The 14,711-nt window shown below is 35.9% G+C and overlaps 1 pseudogene; it reads right to left on the bottom strand.

Moving 5' to 3' along the window:
* Positions 1 to 1,691: 1,691 nt before the first annotated feature.
* On the bottom strand, positions 1,692 to 8,007 carry LOC122117309 (annotated as a pseudogene).
* Positions 8,008 to 14,711: the final 6,704 nt, after the last annotated feature.

Here is a 14,711-nt window from a genome sequence, read left to right as displayed (position 1 = left end):
TTTGAGCACATAGTAATACCAATATTTTTGGAACACTTCTGACTTTGAGCATCACAAGAAGAAACACTTAGGTACAGTTCCATCTTCTTGACAATGCTACAAAAAAAAACAAACCATACAAAAACCTGCCATTATTAAAACTGGCTCAACTCTGCTTTTATCAGAACTCGCTCAGCCTGGTAAGGAAAAACCTACTATTGCCAGAATCAACTTGACCAAAATTTGCTTTGCCTTTACTCTTCAAATGATTTTCAAGAAATGGTGACAATGGTGGTAAAATGAAACTCAACACACCTGTATTCACCCAGAACTAAAACCCAGAACCTAAGTACTTTCAAAGGATGGCACTTCTGTCTGTCAGGGCTCAGAAAGAACTAATTGCTTGCTGGCGTAATAAACATGAGTTCTCCAACTCTCTGAATGCCACTTTTTTCTTGCTAACTTGGAGAGATGGAGTATTTCTTTAAATTAATTAATTAATTATCACTATTTATGAATTTAGAATTAAATTGAGAATGCAGGTTTTTGGCTCCCGTGGGGGAATGTCACATGGGGAGAAGATGGAAGATGTGACATTGATCAAGATGCATTGTAGTCATTATACAACTGGTGAAATTGAAAATTATTATTTTTTTAAACCATTAGCACACCAGTTTATTTAAGATTGTATACTTTAAGGTACCTTTCCGCTGGTTATAATAAATGGATGAAACTCTGGATAATTGTTGGCCTGTTGCTTGCTGTACTTTTAGAGAGCTATACAGCACACAATTCAATGGACAGTCATTTTATCTTAAAAAAAAAACAAAAAAAAACCTATGCTGGTGGCTTATGCTATTCAGGAGTCTGCCATACAAAGATGGAGGCTAGACAGAAAGTATGGTAATCTCCAGTTAACCAGCAAAAAGCCAGAAGTGGAGATATGGCTTAAGTGGTACAATGCCAGCTTTGAGTCAAAAAGCTAAAAAAGTACCAGGCCCCAAGTTCAAGTACCAATACAGGCAGAACTGTAAGAAAAAATGAAAAAAAAAAAAAAAAGCTACAGTTAAGTCTTGGAAAAAATGGTGAAGTCCTTTGCTTTTTTATACTTGAGAATGGTTTCCTACAGTTTCATAACAAGAGCTTAACACAGAGATAGCTGCTTGCAATAAGTTTATTGTCTTTCTTTAAAAAATTCTTCATAGAAAATTGGTTTAGCAATAACTAGTATATGTCTGAGTCAAGCAGAAGAGGTCAGATAAATTGATGTTAGGGAAATGAACTCTAAGATATGTATTCAAATGTTTTTTTTTCCTTCATGCGATTGTTTCTAACACATTTATAAGATTATTTCTTTGTTGCTTTGTATGTCCCTCCTCCACAGTATAACCCCTGCTTTCACTGTATTTGATATTGTTATAATTTGTGGAGGGGAAGGGAAAAAATAAATCGTTTAAAGAGGGATACAAGTGGATCCATTACAACAATGAGACGTACAGGTTGTTATGTTGAAAACGAACTTTACAACTTTGGGGGTGGGGAGGGGGAGGAGGGTTGAATGGGGGGGCAGGGGGAGGATGGGATGCATGCGAAGGGGAAACAAAGGAGGAGGCTACAATGCTTGATAAGAAATGTACTCATTATCTTGCCCATGTAATTGTAACCCCTCTGTACAGTATTTTCACAATAAATAAAAAAAGAGAAAAATTGGTTTAGCTCTCAGCAGAGCTACCTGATCTTTCTTCTAAGCAAAGGAAATTTTTAGGACGATTCCACCTCTTCTTCTTCACTTCTCTCTTGGGCTTCTTCACATAGACTGGATTCTCTCATATAGCAGCGTGCACCTCCTTGTACATCTCCTCCATGTCTGGGGTTACTTTGTTCTTTATGTATTGAGAGAGCTGCTTCTTGTAAAAATCTTCATCTTCTTTCATTAGGTAACGCATATAATCTGAGACATTCTGACCCATGGTGTGCTTCCGATGTACTTCTGCATTGAACTCCTTGCTTTCAGAATCATAACCAGGGAATCATTTGGTACTGTGAAGGATAGACAAGCCTCCATCCACAGCTCCCTTCAGGGCACCAAAGACTTTATTGCCAGTGGTAGTTTTGGCAAGGCCTGCATTTAAATAGCAGGTGAAGGCACCAGGTTTACCATCAATGCTTTCTACATTGTGTTTATCTCCAGTCACTTCCACTTGGCCTTCATAGAGCTTGTCCATGCCAAACCTATTGAGAAGCCTGCAGGCCAGCCGCAGGCCAGTACAATAAACAGCCACATAATTGGTTAGGCCAACTTTCACACCATACTTGGGTAGTTCATGTGCATATGCCGCACAGACGATCATGTCTCCTTCTACGCGCGCATAAGCAATCTGACAAGTAATGTATCTGTTGGTTACACGAACTATCATCCTGTATTTGGCTGTGTTGTACTTATTTTTGTCTTGGATCATCAAGCGTTTCTTAGCATAATAGTCAGTTTTACCCTCTCGTCGTGATCTTCTAAATTTCATTTGGTGTCTCTTAAAGTAGGCCTTATTCTTGACAACTTTAACAAACCTTATCCTGCAGATTAGAGACCTGAGAGCACAGCTCTACATGTAGGCCCCGCATTGCTAGAGGGGGGAAATGCGAAAATTATTTTTTGAGACAAAAAAATTTAATTTTGTTTTATAGAACGTAATTAGAAATTATTAAACGAAGTCAGAATTCAGTAGTGGTTTCTCAAAATACACAAACCTTCAGTATCATCTGGATGTGTTTGGAATTGGGTTTGTCTAATTGAAAATATTTTTAATGATCTATAATCAAGGAAAACAGGCTATGTTTCCTCAGATCGTTCATGGGAGTATCTCATTCTCTTATTTTGTCCTACTTCCCTTCTGGGAGCTCAATGCACTATGGTAACATAAATATCTGCCTTTTATTGCACAGTCATACATGTATACACACATACATGTATACACACACACATATAAACTATATTTTATGATGTTTCAAGGAAATTAAAGATATTGTGAGTGGCATAGAATACAACCTTTTTACTTGACTGCACAGTAAAACCAATGTTTACACACACACACACACACACACACACACACACACACACACACACAACACACACACACACATTCTTTTTGAACAGTGTCACCTCTTCCCTGGTTCTCTTCCAGGTTTTCCCTCCTGGCCCTATCCACAAGTTGTTCATTTTCAACACAGTCTCTGGTGAGTATCACTGCTGCATTTGTTCACCCTTTCTATGCCCCCTTACCTTCCTCAAAACAGATGAATTCACAAGCAAGACAAAAGGTAAAAAACATGATCATATGCATATAGCTATTGAACTTTTGTGATCCTTTCCTAAGAATATCCTCCTTTGGTCTCACTATGTGAATATCTAGAGACGTGTATATTTTATCACATTGTGGTCTACTTTTTGTCTTATAGCATCCAGTGTGTTTACTTGTAGATTTATAGGCACATTCTAGTTACCACAAATGAAGGAAACCATGCAATCTATGTTTCTTTGGGTTTGACTTACTTAATAAATTTTTTCCCATGTCTTTTCATTTCCTTACAAATGGTACAATATCATTATTTCTTATGAAGGTGTAGAATTCCATTGTGTATTTATACCACACGTTCTTGAGTCTTTTGTACAACAACTGAAAATTTTTAAAAAATTCAAAAAAACCATGACTCCATAACTGTCTATCTCCCTTACAAGCGTGAATGGAGTGTGTGGGGAAACAAAGTCCAGAGCATGACTTACATCTCTCCTTCTGTCTAAGAACTAGTAAACATGGAACATATGTATATTAGTCAGTTTCTTCATTGCAGAATATTAATTTCATTGTAATGGTTTTAAATTTATGCTGTTATTAATGTCTCACACAATCAGAGGCATGCGTGATAAGATAGACACTGGAAGCTACAAATTCCCAAACTATCCAGGTGAGCTTATTTGCAAATGGAAAAGAGCACATGTCCAACAACCCTGTGGCACCAAGAAGCTACTGCCACTGCTCTCAACCTTCATATAATGCATGGCCCTAACTCTACTGGAAACTTGTATATTATACCCTCTGTCCCTATTCTTCCATGAAAGTCACTTTAGTCTCATGGAGGCAGAATCTAGGTTGGGACTGGAATGCAAGCTGCAAAGTCTGGGGAACCTAGTCTTCAGCCTTGAAAGCACTGGAGACAGATGGGTTTGGGAGGGTGCATATATTTTCCTTACTTAAGAATCTGGGATGCGATCTTTTTAGGAGTAGACAATTCTGATGACATTTTTGAAGTCTTTGGATGGTAAATATTTGCATGATCTGCCTGATAATAAAGGTGGCAAAGGAAAAGATGGGAAAGGATAGAAAGTGACCAACAGAAGCCAGGAGCCTAAGTTTAAACTGATCTAGATGATCTATTTATTTGTAGATCACTTCTGCCTTGTTTTCTTCATGAGAAGTCACTTGCATAAAACTCTCCCTTGGCTTACCTCTTCATCTTGTTTGCTTGAACTCTTAGTAGAAGATAGAAGCTATTTATTCCTGGATAAGAGTGATTTTGTTTGTGAGAAGTAAAACTTATCCTATTATACTTCCATTTTCTTTGTGACTAATATCAAATTCAACATTAACAGAAATGCATAGTCTACCAATGCTATCTAGAAGAGGATTAAACTTGTCCTGTACTAGAGATTCCCACTTCATACATTTGGATCTCCCTTTGCAGAGCTTGGTGACATTCACAGCAATATGAATTTAGAGAATGCTTGTCCTGGTAAGAATCGACATTAGTGCAATTGCAAGGATGGGAATCTGAGACATTGCATTATCTTATGGTCCCACATTAAATTCTCTATCCCTGAACTCTGCTGAGTTAGCAGCTTCTTTTTATCTAATGAAGTAGCAACATCTGGGCAGAGACTTCAAGATGAAGAACATCTGTTCACACCCTTGAAATTTTAGTTTCTCTCCAGGGCTCAGACCTGAAAGCCGTTGCGTTGCTGAACGAGTAAGTAAACTGAGTTTGTGTGATGGGTACTTCCTCTCTGAGTTCTGCAGTCTTGCTCAGGGCCCTAAGACTGTCTCTGTGCCGGCAGGTTTGCATTGTGAACGTTTTTCTAGAAATATCTTGTGATACACTTCAATTCTAATTGTCTTTAAGGAATTGAGAAATTATGAGCAATATTGGAAATGGCATTTTTCTTGCCCTAGTCATGTGTACAATTACTGTGAATTATAGATACTTAGACTTCATCAGAGTATTTGGGATAAGTATTCTCAAACCTTAGCTTGTTACCTTCAACAGACAATTTCCTTGCATATTTTTTGTTTCTCTTTATAATAAGAGAATGTAAAAACTTGGAAAACTAATGTCAGTGGTGATTCTGAAAATTCTAAACTGGTCTGTGAATATTTTATAAGCTGCCAGGCATTATCAAAGGTCTTCGAAACAGGCTGTTCCTTTGCTGACACAGATGCCCTGTTCTTTGAAACAACTCAGCACAGTTGGCTGGGTGAGTCAATCCCATTAATGTCTGCTGTTCTGAAGAAAGTTAAGTGGTCATTTCAGTCCAGTAAAGGATAGTAGCTATCATCTAAGCACATCAGAGAATATTAAATGTTGGATTTAATTTTGAAGTGCTAATTCTCTGTCAATTGAATAGATGTTTTTCTAAGAGAATGGATAATTCAGATGGTAGCTACATTTTGCTCTTCAAACTTTTAGTCTTCAAGTTAGCAAAATTTAAATTAAATAGAAATATTTCCACATGAATACATTGCTAATCTAACACTTGGAGTATGATGCTACTATCATTTGGCCTCGCATGCATAACAATAATGCATTAATTTAAATGTTTTGCAACACTAAGTTTTTAGTATATTAGTATTAGCTATATTCCATTAGAGATAGCCTATGCAAAGCAGGGTTGAGCTAATTGACTATAGTAAGAAATTAATAATATAAAGGGAAAACTTACGTACATTAAAATATTGTACACTGTGCACTTATATGGCAAATCTGGACATTCTGTATCTGATTTAACAATAATTAGATTGAAATTTTGTTGAAGGATTACATATAGTCATTGAATTACTCTAAAACAATTTATTGGGCAATTGAAACATGGATGCTAGAAAACAAATATTTGTAATCACTGTTTTAAAAGGGAAGGTATTATATTGTTATATGAAGTGTTCAATATTTCATTAGTGGTCTTAGACACAATTCAAATAGCAGCTTATCAATATTAGATTATTTTTTATTTCCAAAGGAAATCACTACCTTATAGAGACTATGCTGAAATAATTCTGTCATATGACACAAAACCTTTCTTATCTCATCAATAACTCCTTTCCAGAAATGTAGCTAATTAGGACATGTTAGAGCTTGATTTAGGTGAGAATGCCTAAAGCATACAAATTGTAGTGTCTCCTTTAAAGGAATGAATCAAATGAACAAAATAACATGTAAGTTTCAAGTGGAATAGAAATTTAAAATAAAAATCTACTACAAATATTAAAACTCATCAGATAATAGAAATAATACAATATTTAAAAATACTTGGTTCCTCTATGTCTAAGAGATTATTTTCTCTATTAGTTTTAATATGACTTCTTTGATCTCCTATGTACATTACAATAATGTTCAGTCCCTTTCTATGGAGACAATATAGTGTAATCTCTTATCAAGCATGGTTAATTGAAAATTGCTTTGGCTCAGGGTTATTTAGAAATGTTTCAGCTTGGCCATCTATGCTTCAGTTTGACTTTTTAAAAATAATATCACATATTTTAGCACTTCTACCAAATCTTGGAAAATATATATTAAATATTTTTGATTTGTGACATATACAATTTGGAAGAAATTTCTTTGGTTCAATTCATGTCATACCTCATTTGTCTTCTATTGTAACTACTATATAGCAGGTAATAGAATACAAGTTCATATCCTGACTGGGTTCCTGCATATTTTTTGAAATTGGGTGAATTGACAAAATTATGGGGTAAAATTGTTCCTGAAAGCAATACAATGAAATAGCCATTGGTAGTTTAATCATACATAGAAATGACTGGAACTGCCGGGCGCTGGTGGCTCACGCCTGTAATCCTAGCTACTCAGGAGGCTGAGATCTGAGGATCATGGTTCAAAGCCAGCCCGGGCAGGAGAGACCTTGAGACTCCTATCTCCAATAAACCACCAGAAAACCGGAAGTGACGCTGTAGCTCAAGTGGTAGAGCGCTCGCCTTGAGCTGAAGAGCTGAGGGACAGCGCTCAGGCCCAGAGTTCAAGCCCCACGACCGACAAAAAAAAATAAATTAAAAAAAAAATGACTGGAACTATGTAATGTATTTCATTAAACCTAAACTGACCATATGTGTAACTTACTCTGCCCTAATTAGATCCCCCCTAAGCCCAGGACTTCTTCAATACCTTCCTTTAGGCAGAAGCAAGACAGTAAGGAAACAAGAGTAGAAAGAACATACGAAAAACTTCTTTTTCCATAGATACAAAAAATACACCTAGTGATGTGAACACACAGCTATAAACCCCCATCACTATCATCACTTATAAGGGCTGTGGAAGACATCTGTCCATGCCAAAGAGAAAAAGGGCAAAGATGATGCTTTCTTATTTCATAGTAAGATTGTATTTAGTTTGGTTTTTACTCATAGATCAGAATGCTTACTGAACATTATCCAAAGTATTGGGTGTTATTTTTGTAATAGTATTAAAAATATGGTATTTTTTTCCTGGAGTTAGGCTTTGAATTCAGGGTATAGCACTTGCTGGGTTTACTTGTTCTGCTGGAACTCTCCATTGAGCCATGCCTTCAGCCTGGTATTTTTGTTGGTTATTGTAGAAATTTAGTCATGCAGATCTGTTCTTCTTGAGTTCTCTTTGAATCCTCTAAATCTTACCTTTCTGTTTCCTCATTACATCATTACAGATGTGAGCTACTGGTATCTGGCTCATTAGGAGGTAGCATTTCAGTGTGGCAAACTCATTCAGTTCCATTTCTGACAAAGCTTCTTATTTCAGGTATCATATCTATCAACGGCTAATTTGTTTTTAACCATTGATTTTAATTAATTTTTTCTTTTTTCCTTTATTTTCTTTTATTATAAATGGGTTGCTGTTTTTTTTTTTTTTTTTTTTTTGGGTCCGGTCGTGGGGCCTGAACTCTGGGCCTGGGCACTGTCCCTCAGCTCTTCAGCTCAAGGCTAGCGCTCTACCACTTGAGCCACAGCGCCACTTCCGGCTTTTTTCTTTTTGCTTATGTGGTGCTGAGGGATCGAACCCAGGGCCTCATGCATGCAAGGCAAGCGCTCTACCACTGAGCCACCTTCCCAGCCCCGGGTTGCTGTTTCTTAAGTAAGGTAATAAGTACATTTTCTTAAAATTTTAATTTATTTATTCAACTAACCAGCAAATCCCACCTATGTGAGATGCCCGTGCTAAGCTCCCTAGATGATCAAAGAAGTTGAAGACTTACTCCTTGACCTCAAGGGATTATGAACAGGTTTGAACAGATAATACCAAATTACTAAATATTGTAAAATCTGTGCCTTTTATCTGACAATTTTTGCACAGTGATTACAGAAAGAAAAAAGTCTGCTTTCTTAAATATCTCAGAATATGTCTTTCTCAAAACCACAGTGCTACATTTGTAAATTCCTTACCTCTATTTTGAAGTGGCCATGCCACATTCTAATAACAGTCTGCAGGTTCCAGAGGCTGTCTTTCTTTCTGCTCCATGTAGCTTTATAATTAAATGCTTATAGCTATATTTCCCCGGCAGAGACTAATGAAGGACGGAAAACATTTGAACATAGTCAATGGTCTTGAAATGTTGTCTCATTACAAGATACATGGGACTACCAAGGCAGCTCATTGTTTTTTTATTAGCTTTCTCCAAGTCCTAAAGACACTTTACTTTAATATTTGCTTATACATACGTTAATCATTATGTGCCTTCTTGCATAGGAGGTGGTAAAATGGTGGCTCTGACTGATAAAGCACTAATTCCCACCTAATGTCATTGACGTATATATCATCAATGATTTTATCAGTCACTAGTGAAACACCATTCCTGAGATGTATGTTAATTTTGTTAAGTAGTATGTATGGGATTATATCATGTTCTATGTATGGCAGTTATATTATTTCTTCCAAGAAGAGTATTTTAGTAAAAGATTAGAAAAAAAAAAGAATTGGATTGTTCACCTCATTTACAAATAGTGTAATAATGGAAAGAATTCCTCAGTGCTCAGAGAATAAGAAGCCTTGTAAATCTCTGGCAGGAACACACTGCATTAGGCACTGTCCTGTAATTAATAAGCAGCAAATAATGCCTGAGAAAAAATTTTCTACTCAGTTATTCCACTTTTTACCAATTCCCATTCTTAATCAATTGTTTTATTTAGAATGAAATGACCTAAACTTCATTTTTGGAAAGGTGACTCATTATAACTTTATATATTATACATATTATGATTTTAATTATATGCTTATATAATTTATAGTATATATAATGATTTAATATAATATAGGATATATAATATATACTTATTATAATATAAAGGGAACCATGAATAAAGTCATTGCATCCAAAGTTGGAGTTTTAAAGACTTCCAATAGCTAACAGGATATTGGATAAATGACCCATTTCACCAAAATATTCCTATTAAAACTCAGGAAGCTTAAGAATTTGTAAGTATTAGTCAAGTACTTTTAAAATCATGGAGAAGGACAGCTCGGTTTCTTAGATGTGCCTTCTTCTTCATTCAGATTTCTCTTCTATCTTTGGTAAAATATTTTATTTTACAGGCATTCTTTCAAAACATTTCTCAAATTTTTTCTTGATTATGTCACAATGATTTAGTAAGAATCCAGAAAATAGCAAAGATCCACTGTGTGTGACTTTAAAGCACTCAGTCTAGAAAAGGCAAAACATAAAACATATGTATTAGTAAATCTAGCAAGATTATATTAAAAGGGAGCAGAACATACTAGTTTTTCACTAATTAATAGATAAAATGCAATTTTACCCATCCTCCTCATACTGACATTTAAAAATAGTACTTCAAAACAGGAGATATTGTATAGGGTATACAACTCTCTTGGGGAAGTGTGTCATAATAGATTACTTCTCCAAAGAATAGAAAAATCCATCATCAGGAAATGAATGTTAGGAAGAGTGTTCATAAAACTTATTCTTTATGGACACAGTCGTGATTTTCAGAATCAGATGATCAGTTTTCCTCATTGATTTGCTATACACAAACACACACATGTGCATATACTTTTTTTTTACTTCAATACTTAGGTCCTGTTGCATTCTAAATGATCTTTAAGTATAGTAAAAACAATTTTTCATTTTTTTCAGGTAAAAACAATTTTTCAGAGTTCATTAAAAATTTCAGGCCAGATACTGGGGTTATAAATGGCAGTGAAAATTTCAGGCTGATTTGTGGCATTTTGAATGAAGCTATACCAGTGTTAAGAACAGCTCTTGTCTGAAATAGTTATTCTCATTCTTTTTATATCATAGATCCCTAAAGAATCTGAAGGCATGTAGGTCCTCAAAAATGCACATACATGCACTTTTTTTTGGGGGGGGGGGTACATGGAGGATTGTTTCAGCAACCCCAAACTGATTATATTATATTATTTATTTATTTTTATTGTGAAAATACCGTACAGAGGGCTTACAATTACATGGGCAAGATAATGAATACATTTCTTATCAAGTATTGTTGCCTCCTCCTTTGTTTCCTCTTCCCATCCCTTCCCACACCCTCCCCCCAAGTTGTAAAGTTAGTTTTTCGACATAACATCTTGTATATCTCATTGTTGCCATGGGTCATGTTAGGCGAAATGAGCCCCAAGATAAGGATTCAAGTGTTTTTTCTTTCTTGCGATCGTTTCTAACATATTTATAAGATGATTTATTTGCTGCTTTATATGTCCCTCCCCCACGGTATAACCCCGGTTTTCACTGTATTTGATGTTATTATAATTTACGTAGGTGAAGGGAAAAAACAAATTGTTTAAATAGGGATCTAGGTGGATCCATACATGCAGTTTTAAAGGTTTTTTTGAACCTTTAATGGAGTCTCTATCTGTTGTTCTGGATCTTTTCTATGTCTTGGCCTTGCTCTTTAGTACTTCCTTCACTTAAGAGGTAAATGTCACATAATGAACTTTTTTTTTCTTGAGTCTTATTAGATTTGTGAAGTGTGAACATAGGGTTTATAATTATATTGGGGAGTGGCAATAGCTTTTAACACTGTTGTATGTTCATTACTTTAAGTATTTGTGGAATCTTCCATACTAGAGTATGATTTGAGCTTACTGTTCATGGATATAATGTGGCAGAAATAAGGAATAAGATTTCAAGAGAGTGCCATTGTTCTCAGTTTTATTCATTCTTTAACTTTACCTGCTTTCTGTTCGAATTAAGTCAAGAGTTAAATTGTTAGCTGCCTGGTGGAAATCCATAAGGAAAATAGCTGGGTAGCTTACAGTCAATCGCCAGGGACAAGGGACATTTGTCAGCAGCCATGTGAGCCAGATTGAGAGTAGATCCTTCCCCACTCCAATATTGATGCCATCCAGACCACAACCAGGACTGGAAGACTTGAGGCAAGAAGACATAGGTAAACCCACTCCTTAATTGCTGGAAGTGGTGAATATATAATAGGTTACTTGGCAAGGAAGAATTCAGATTGTATATACACTTAAGATTGCTAATTAGCTGATGTTACAATATGAAGATTAACTTGGATATCTGGGTAGCTCAATACAGTAACAGGAGGAGAGAGAGAAAGAGACAGAGAGAGAGAGAGAGAGAAGAGAGAAAGACAGAGAGAGAGAGAGAGAGAGAGAGAAGACAGAGAGATAGAGAGAAAGAGAGAGAGAGGAGAGACAGAGAGACGGAGAGAGGGAGAGAGAGGGTTGGACTTAAGGAATGAGTATGTGACGGAAGTGTCTGAGCTCCCTATGGTACAGTTGTCAGCTTTGAAAATGTATAAAGCCATGAACAACGCAATCATGATCAGCCTTTAGGAACAGGATAAGACAAAGAAACTTTTTTGGTGTTTAACTGGAGATAAGAGTCTCACAACTGGAAAGTTGTTTAAGCTGACTTTGGACCAAAATCATCAGAGCTCAGTCTCCTAAGTAGCTGGGTTTACTGGCGTGACCAACTGGTACCTGAGAGATATGCTGCACTTTAAGACAGAAAATTTTGGTGTTATTTCTTGTTTATATTAAGATGATCATGACTAAACATCATTTTATTTCTTTTTTCAACACTTCTCTAAATTATCAATTTTACAGAGGACTTCTGAGTAGATTATTTCTCTAAAGAGCCCAGGCTCATCACAATAGAGCAAGTATGTAGGTTGCAAGTTGGTTGATTTGAGAAGAGCACTACTCATGCTTTCAAAAGCATGCATTTTGTTTAATAACAACAATTAATGCACAAACTATGATTAGTGGCATTTTAATTAGTTATCTATTTGGGCATTAAAATAATAATAGAGCAGTATGTTTTATTTACTTGTTTACAAATTATCCCAAACTGCGTGTTGTAAATGAGCACAGATTCAGTAATGTGGACAGAAAGAAGAATAAAGGAGAACTTGTGCCAGACGCTGGTGGCTCACGCCTGTAATCCTAGCTACTCAGGAGGCTGAGATCTGAGGATCATGGTTCAAAGCCAGCCCAGGCAGGAAAGTCCGTGAGACTCTTATCTCCAATAAACCACTAGAAAACCAGAAGTGGCGCTGTGGCTCAAGTGATAGAGCGCTCACCTTGAGGTGAAGAGCTGAGGGACAGCGCCCAGGCCCAGAGTTCAAGCCCCATGACCAACTGAAAAAAAAAAAAAGTAGAACACGTGAGAGAGAAAGGACAAGGAAATAAATATAATTCTAAATAACATCTTTTCAAAATAAATTCTTTATTTCTAAACATCACCTTCAGGTGAGGCTCAGACTCCAAACACCAATTTGATGGGCAGAAAGTTTGTAAATGAGCATGGTGATTTTTATCTCAGAGAATGGTCAGCTTGACCTACTGGAGCTTACAGATATCATTTCAAAAGAACCTTTGAGGCATTGTGTAATTCTAACTATCTAGCTACAGAATTAGATCAACACTATAATACTAATCTAAAAGACTGTCATTTATATTCTACATATTTCTTGTGTTTGTGTGTGTGTATGTGTGTATTTATTTATTTATTTCAGACCGTTACTTGTAAAGGTAGTTGTTGTGGTTGTTTCCTGAAGCATAACAGTTAGTTTAGAAATGACTGATTAGGATATGGTTGCCTACACTTTCCACTGAAGAAAGGTCATCTTGATATTGTTAAGTAAATATCCTTCTTAATGCTATAATTATAGGAGAGATGCCATTATATTTTGTAGGTAATTAGACCTTTCCTTTGACCTTTTCATGTTTTCTTGGAGGTATTTTCCTTCAGCATTGCTATTTTAAGGATAACAATATACTACTTGATTAAAATAATTTAGTACAAATTACCAAAAATAGGATGAGTAGAAAAAGAAAGGTCATACTGACACACAAGGCACTTATTTCTGTTCTTATATTTTCTTGTTATTAATTATTTGATTCAACAAAATCATAAATGAATCACTAAATACAGAAGTAAAATTTGATACTCTAAACTTTGAGTTTAAAATATCTGCTGTTTTAAAATAGGATAAGCAACAACAAGTAAAATGGAATTAATCGCACAAATTGGGGGAGTAGAAGAACACAGCTTGAGATTCTATTCACCAGGAGAACCTCTAGAATGGGCCATCAAAATAAGTAGCTGAATTTTCTTCAAGAATATGATTGCCTAAATGATTTCTGCATGCTTGTATTCATATTTTTGTATATAGCAATCTGCAAATGTATGCACACATGAGTAGAAATATATCTTATTCACATATAGACAACATTAATACTTATTACATATAAAAATTTCATATGATATACAGCTGAACATTGGTGGTTCATGCCTGCAATCCCAGCTACTCTGGAGATTGAGATCTAAGGGTTATGGTTTGGAGCCAGTCTGGGCAGGTGAGTTTGTGAGACTCATCTCCAATTAACTAGCCAGAAGTGGAACTGCGGCTCATTGGTAGAATGATGACCTTGAGCATTAAAGCTAAAGGACATTGCTCAGTCTCTGAGTTCAAGCCCCAGGAGCAGGACATACACACAAAAAAGACTTCACATAACAAGCAATGATAAAATAATTATTTTAAGTTATATATAACATACATTGATATTATCAATATATTACATCTGTGTGTATTTTCAAGAAGATAAATTCCCGGGGCTGGGAAGGTGGCTCAGTGGTAGAGTGCTTGCCTTGCATGCCAAAGGCCCTGGGTTCGATTCCTCAGCACCACATAAGCAAAATGAAAAAAAAGCCGGAAGTGGCACTGTGGCTCAAGTGGTAGAGCGCTAGCCTTGAGCTGAAGATCTGAGAGACAGCGCCCAGACCCAGAGTTCAGGCTCCACGACCGGACCCAAAAAAAAAAAAAAAATTCCCCTGGAATAATTATATTATGTGTGTTGAAGCTGCCTTTATTAAATTTCAGAAGTCAAAGCCTACAACTATGACTTTGTATAATGCATTTCAATTGTATTTACTTGACTAATTAGCTTAAAATATTCTTACCGATTTTATTGTATAAAAT

Source organism: Dipodomys spectabilis, unplaced genomic scaffold (assembly GCF_019054845.1).
Source record: "Dipodomys spectabilis isolate Male_0828 unplaced genomic scaffold, ASM1905484v1 ptg000140l, whole genome shotgun sequence".
Lineage (NCBI taxonomy): Eukaryota > Metazoa > Chordata > Mammalia > Rodentia > Heteromyidae > Dipodomys > Dipodomys spectabilis.
The sequence above is the reverse complement of the archived record's forward strand: the minus strand, read 5'-3'. Positions and strand labels throughout refer to the sequence as shown.